Raw genomic sequence first — 6,409 nt, forward strand, 5'->3', positions numbered from 1 at the left:
ATAAGGTAAGAGGGGATGGAGGCAAGTGAAGATTTGGAGAAGGCATCTCGACCTGCAAATGAGAATAATTTAGATTTCCAAAGACCAAGTTTATTCCTAACTCTATTTATAACATTATTAAAGGAGAGAGAATGGTTCCGATAATGGAAGATATTAGTGCCCAGGTAGCAAGAATTGGACCCCATTTCCTCAATGCCAATAATTTCGCTTAATGATCTTTTGGCGCTAATATCGACATTAGAACTAAACAAAAGACCACTTTTCTCATAGTTGATGGTTAATCCTGAAAGATTTGAAAATAGGTCCAAAATGCATTTGATGGTGGTTAAATCATCATAGGTTGCACGGCAAAAATTAAAGGTATCATCAACAAAAAAACAGGTGTGAAATCTCAAGGGCATTCCTTGTAATTTTGATTCCTCAAAACAAGTTTAGCTCGCTATAGGTTTTTAGAAGTTTGGAGAGAGCCTCCCTCACAATGATAAACAAGAATGGGCTTAGGGGGCATCCTTGCCGGATCCCCCTTGAGGCTTTGAAAAAATTAAAGGCTGACCCATTTAATTTTATTGAGAATGAGGTGGTGCTGATCAAATCATGTATAAGGGTAGTCCATTTTTCACCAAAACTAAGGAATTTAACAATAGCAAGGAGAAATCCTCATTCAACCTTATCATAGGCTTTAGCCATATTCAACTTATTGGCTACATACCCTGACTTACCTTTCTTCCATTTGAGAAAGTGAGAAATTTCCTGAGCAATGATAATATTATTAGTTATTTGTCTTCCAGGGACAAAAACAGCTTAGTAGGGAGAGATGAACTTGTGGAGGATTGGTTTCAGCCTAGAAGCCAAGAGCTTCGCCACAAATTTATACGTGACATTACAAAGGCTAATGGGTCTAAAGTCATTCACCAATTGGGCATTATCCTTTTTAGCTATCATGCAGATGAGGATGTGGTTAACATGAGGGGAAAGGATTCCAGAATGGAAAAACTCCCTAACAAAAGTCGAAATATCTGCATGAATTAGATGCCAGAATTTCTGAAAGAAGATGGCTTGGAATCCATCATGCTCAGGGGCCTTAAATGGGAGGAAACAGACATTCAATAAAACTTGGGTCCAAGGGGCTGGAAGTGGTGAACAGGTTCTTGAGAAACATATCAAATACTGTTGCCATAGCATAGGGGTTCTCAATTCTAGCACCAGCTCTATCCAAGATTGAATGGATTTGTCTCTTGTGGAGATTGACCTTAGTCACAGCATGAAAAAATTTGGTATTTCGATCACCTTCAAATATAAAGTTATGCCTTGACTTTTGGTACCAAAATTTTTCTTCCGCATCCACAATCCATGAGAATTTATCCTCAAGTTCCCTAAGGTCATTGGTGGTAGATGCAGAGAGTGTGCCTTGCATATTCTCAAGAATCAAATACTCAAAGATCATCCTGCTTTTCAACTAGTCAATACGGCCAAACACATTCCTGTTCCAGAGGGTGAGGGATCGACTGAACGAGGCTAGCTTGACCATAATATTTTCATTCTTGCCAAGGGAGCTCCAAGAGCTTGAACAGAAAGATAAGAAATCCGGATGGGACATCCAAGAATGCTGATAATGGAACAGTTTTTTGTGAGCAGGTTGATCTGAATAAGTGGTCAATAAAATGGGATTATGGTCTGAACCCAATGAGGCTTTTTGGATAGGTTAACTAAAGGGCACAAGGATAATCACAAATGGTTGGCATAAGCTCTATCTAGGTTTTTCTTAATCAGATTGGGAGGTTTTTGTCTATTGACCAGTTGAAGGGGTTTCCGTTGAGAGTGATGTTGTGTATGTTGTGTTTGGACAAGGTTTCAACGAGTCTCAAAGAAGAGGTAGAGTGTTTGAAAGGTCTACCTCCAAATTTTTGGTCTTGTGAGATCACTTCATTGAAGTCACCTATTAGTAGTATGAGGTTTGAGATGGAATATAAAAATAGGTCAAGCTCGTTCCAGAAATCCCATCTAAATAGCTGCTGGGGTGAGCCATAAATACAAATCAGGGTCCAGGTAAAAGGAAGTTCCATGGATGGCGATGAGGTATTGATTGGTGTGGAGAATGGAAAAATTCACATGGTTTTAAAGAATCAGCCATAGGCCCCCTTTTTTCCCACTTGATCCCAAACTATTTACAAAAGTATTAATGTCGTAAGAAGATGACCTCTTAAAAGGTTTCAGAGTTGTATGATCTGAGAACTTAGTTTCACATAGAAATATACAATCGGCCTTGGATGCAGATATGTGATTATAAAGGCAGCCCCTAGTGGTTTTGTCATGCATGCCTCTAACATTCCAACATAGTATTTTCATTTTTCCACTGCCACTATAGAAAGGAAATCGAGAGGATCCAAAACAGACAATTACTAGAAGAAAGAGAAAGACAAACCAAGGACTCAACAGAGCCAACATATACACAGAGGAAACAAGAAAAGTAACAGTGCTATCAAAAAACCATGCAGTCAAAAGGGAAAATCGAGTAGTCGACAAAGGCAGATCAGTTAAAATAATAGGTCGATATGGATAAGTACAAGCATGGAAAGATAATTTTAAGCTAAGTAGGTATCTTAGAATAAACTGCCGACATAAGTAACGAGAATTCAGATCATACCAAGATAATACAATACGTTAAAGAACACAAAAGAAACAAGATAAAAATATGGAATAAGGGTGGAAAATGGTAATGACAATTATCCGGTCCTTAGTGGTGTGCCCTGTCGCTCTCTCTTGTTGATCTTCCCTAGTTCGAGTCTGAACATCATCCTTGTCCTTTTGTTCATCCTCGGTCTGGGTACTGGTGTGAACATCTGGAACATCCCTCCCTTTCAGCTGATCAAAAAGCTGGTTAATGAAGGTGTTTGGGTTATCGGATTGTGACATGGCCTCCTCAACCAGTTCACAAACATTCTCCATAAGTGGTGGCTCCACTATATCCAGTCGAGGCCTTTTGCATGGCCTGATCCGTGAGGATCCCTCACCAAATGGGTTGTAAACATTTGTGGGAGTGGGATTTTGAGGGGTTGGTGGATTGAAAAGTAGTTGATTGTGACAGTTTTTTCCTTCGTGAATTGACACATTTGATTGTTTTTTGTTGGTGTGGTTGGAGTTTATGGGGTCCTTGGTGAGATGGGGTATAGGAGGGATAGTGGTGTGCATGGCTTCAGTTGGGATATGGGCCAGGCCCAAGCTTTGGCCAACCAAAGGGGTGTTGGGGTTTGCTCCCGTGACCTCAGAGAAGGGAATACTGCTGCCAAAGGAGTTTGGTATCATGGGGTTGTTGCACATGTTCAAGGTAGGACTGGTAGGAATGCCAAACTTTGGTTCCATAGACAGAAGCTGCTGTAGTAACACTTGTTCATCATCGGTGAAGTTGGGAAATGGAGTGTGATGGCCGGACAGGGTCCGTGAGGGAAAAAAATTCACTGTTTTTCTCATCCATGTTTTTCCTTGTTTTGCTACCTGCAGATTGCAGAACACGACACGTGGACAACTTTAAGACCAACGCACCGGATGTAATAATCCTTAGCCAACCTTGACCGTTGATCTTAAAGTTGTCCACGTGTCGTGTTCTGCAGGTAGCAAAACAAGGAAAAACAGGGATGAGAAAAACAGAGGATTTGAGTGGGTGCATCTATCTACATAGGAACACAGAGGGAGATAGGAATTGATCCATAGTCTGCATTCAATAGTACCGACTGAGTTTGTGACATCATGCCACCAATGGATACTATTGATACAGGGATCAAAGGGAAGCTAGGACAGGATTGTGGGTCAGTGGCAACACAAAATTTTCGGTTGTTTACGAGGATAGGACAAGTGGTGACATCCTTGAAAGGGAGTAATATTGGACACTCCTTGTGATATAGAAGTTGTAGGCAACTACACTGGATGTGTGAGCCGTCCGCAGAGAGAACAGAGAGTGGTAAGTTCTAACTTGAAGAAGGAATGGATTGGTTCTCCATCCAGCATGTTTATTTTTGAGTTTAAAGTGATGGCTCTGGATTTCTTCACTGCCACCTTCACTCTTGCAGTGCCAAGCGAGATTCCATTCTCTAACAACTCAAAGATGTTGAGGTTTATGTCCAGCACCCGGCCGATGCAAGATACCGTCGATCTAACGTTGTGAAGGGAAAAAGCTTCTGTAGGGATATTGAAAACTTGGATCCAAACGTGAACAATGTAAAGCTCTCTGCTGGAAGCTTCAGTGTCCAGAGGGTATACTCCCAGTTGAAGAAAAAGATCACCACACCACCAAGGAGAGTAAGCCAAAACAGCCTTCTTGGCTTCCACCGAATAGAAATCCACAAAGAATGTTCCTCTTTCAATTCAGCAGACAAAAATGGCTCCTCTGTGGTGCCAAAGTGATACAAGTCTATCGTGCAGGTTGTCCGACGAGGGGAAGGTCTTGTTGACAACTATTCCAACAACAGAAGTTGCAAAGAGGTTGCAAGAATGGTTTGAGAGGTCTTCACCTGAGTTCACGGATGGAGCTCCCCAGCACGACTTTATGGTTTGAGTTTGGGTAATGTTCTTTTGAGGTGTCAAGAAGGGTGGGGTATCAGGCTTCCAGTGAGGGTGACAACCGTGGTAGAGCTGATCCACTTGAGATTTTTGGTTTGCCGAGCCTAGCCGGAGTGTTTGTTTATTTTTAGAAATGAGATTTTTGTAGTATTTGTCTGAAGTGTATTTAGATTTCAAAAGGGGGGGTGGTTGAAGGATTCATAGCAGGGTTGACAAAAGGTGCAATAGTATATAAGGTTGGTGGCAAACTTGGTTCTCAGTTGGTATTGCAGCTGTATGTGAGAGAGTTTAATGAGACTGAGATGATGGGATGTGTTGCAGGGTGAGGAGGACTAGCAACAAATGAGGTTGATGGGAGGTTTGGGGCGACGGTATGTTTGTCACGGTGATACTGGTTTTAGGTTTTGCCGCCAAGATAGTAGAGGGAGGGAAGGGAAAGGGAAGGTCAGTCGGAGATCATTGGGATGTACCTTCGTTCCAAGAGAGGGGCGGTCACCACTTAGAACCAGGAAGGTGAGTAAAGTAAAAACACTAGAGAAGAGAAAATACAATGAAGGAGAGGGTTTAGAAGTCTATTCAGATCAGATGTAGGTGGGTTAGCAAGTGAATAAAAGAGAGACTCGTGGTTGCAGTGGCCAACTTCCATATCACAAAGCTGTGTCATTCTCTGTTGGTTTGAGTTGGTCTTGGATCGTAATACCTACTCTGTATGTAATGGCCACGTGTTGGGTCACAGGCTAGTGTATTGTCACAACCTGCCAACATAGGTTCATGGGTTAACTTTACTAAGTCCATGGACTTAAACCACTGGGTTAAGTGAGGTCCATGATCTAGACCATTCTACCATTGTGTAGGAAGGCATTTGTGAGAACATCCAGATCGCTCTAGAGATTACTTGTACATAGTAAGAGAAGTAGATAGTTCTAGAATTCTCCATTGAGGTGTGAATGATCCTAACCATTGCATGGAGGACAATTATAAAGAACTTAGGCATTCTTTGTAACCTTAGGTGCCTATAAGGGTGGTTTCATTTGGAATAAACATTGATGCATTGTCTAGAAGTCTTCTCTATAGCCTGAAGAAGTCCAAGGAGGAAGGGTGGAACGTGACACAAGTATGGAGTTATTAGGAGGAATTGCACAACTTGATTCAGGATAATAGCATCGATTCGTGGCCTTTGAGCACAATCCCACTATTTTTGGATGTTTATAAAATTATAAATCATTCTTCCAACTAAGTTTTTGTCTCAACTCCTCAAACGACTGTGTGATATTATTTAAGTGCATTGCTGCTTTGGCTATGCACAGGAAATTTGGAATTCTGGATATAGGACCTATCATTGATGCTCTTTGCTATATTAATTAACGAAGTATTTATTTTCTAAAAAAAAAGCAATCAAGCCATCAGGTTGTAACCAAACACTGCTAGTACAAGAAAGCTCTATCAAGTGTTCACTCAAGTTTTCTTCCCAAGTCCCAGAAGGCTTGTGAAACATGTTTAGTGTTACTAGAGTGCTAAATACTGGGTTGGTTTTGTAAAGACCAAGGGAGCGACAACGTGGTTAATATCAAAGATTCGGCTGCGAGTGAGAAATGCTTGTGGGATCAAAGTATCATGTCTAGTTCAGAGGTACAAGACGTAATGGTGAGCAAGCACAATTTTGGAAAGAAGGCCAATCCCAACATAGAGAAGGCAAGAGTAAAAACAAGTCCCTTTAAGTGGGAGGTGCTATGGAGCCACGCTTAGCTTGAGTAGAAATACTGGTGGTTAAGGTAAGTGAAAGGCTTGATGTTGCAGAGCAAGAGAAGAGCTTGAAGGCTAAGTTCATGGAGGAGTTCATGGCTTCTTGCAGGGT

The sequence above is a fragment of the Macadamia integrifolia genome, unplaced genomic scaffold (genome assembly GCF_013358625.1).
Source record: "Macadamia integrifolia cultivar HAES 741 unplaced genomic scaffold, SCU_Mint_v3 scaffold1811, whole genome shotgun sequence".
NCBI lineage: Eukaryota > Viridiplantae > Streptophyta > Magnoliopsida > Proteales > Proteaceae > Macadamia > Macadamia integrifolia.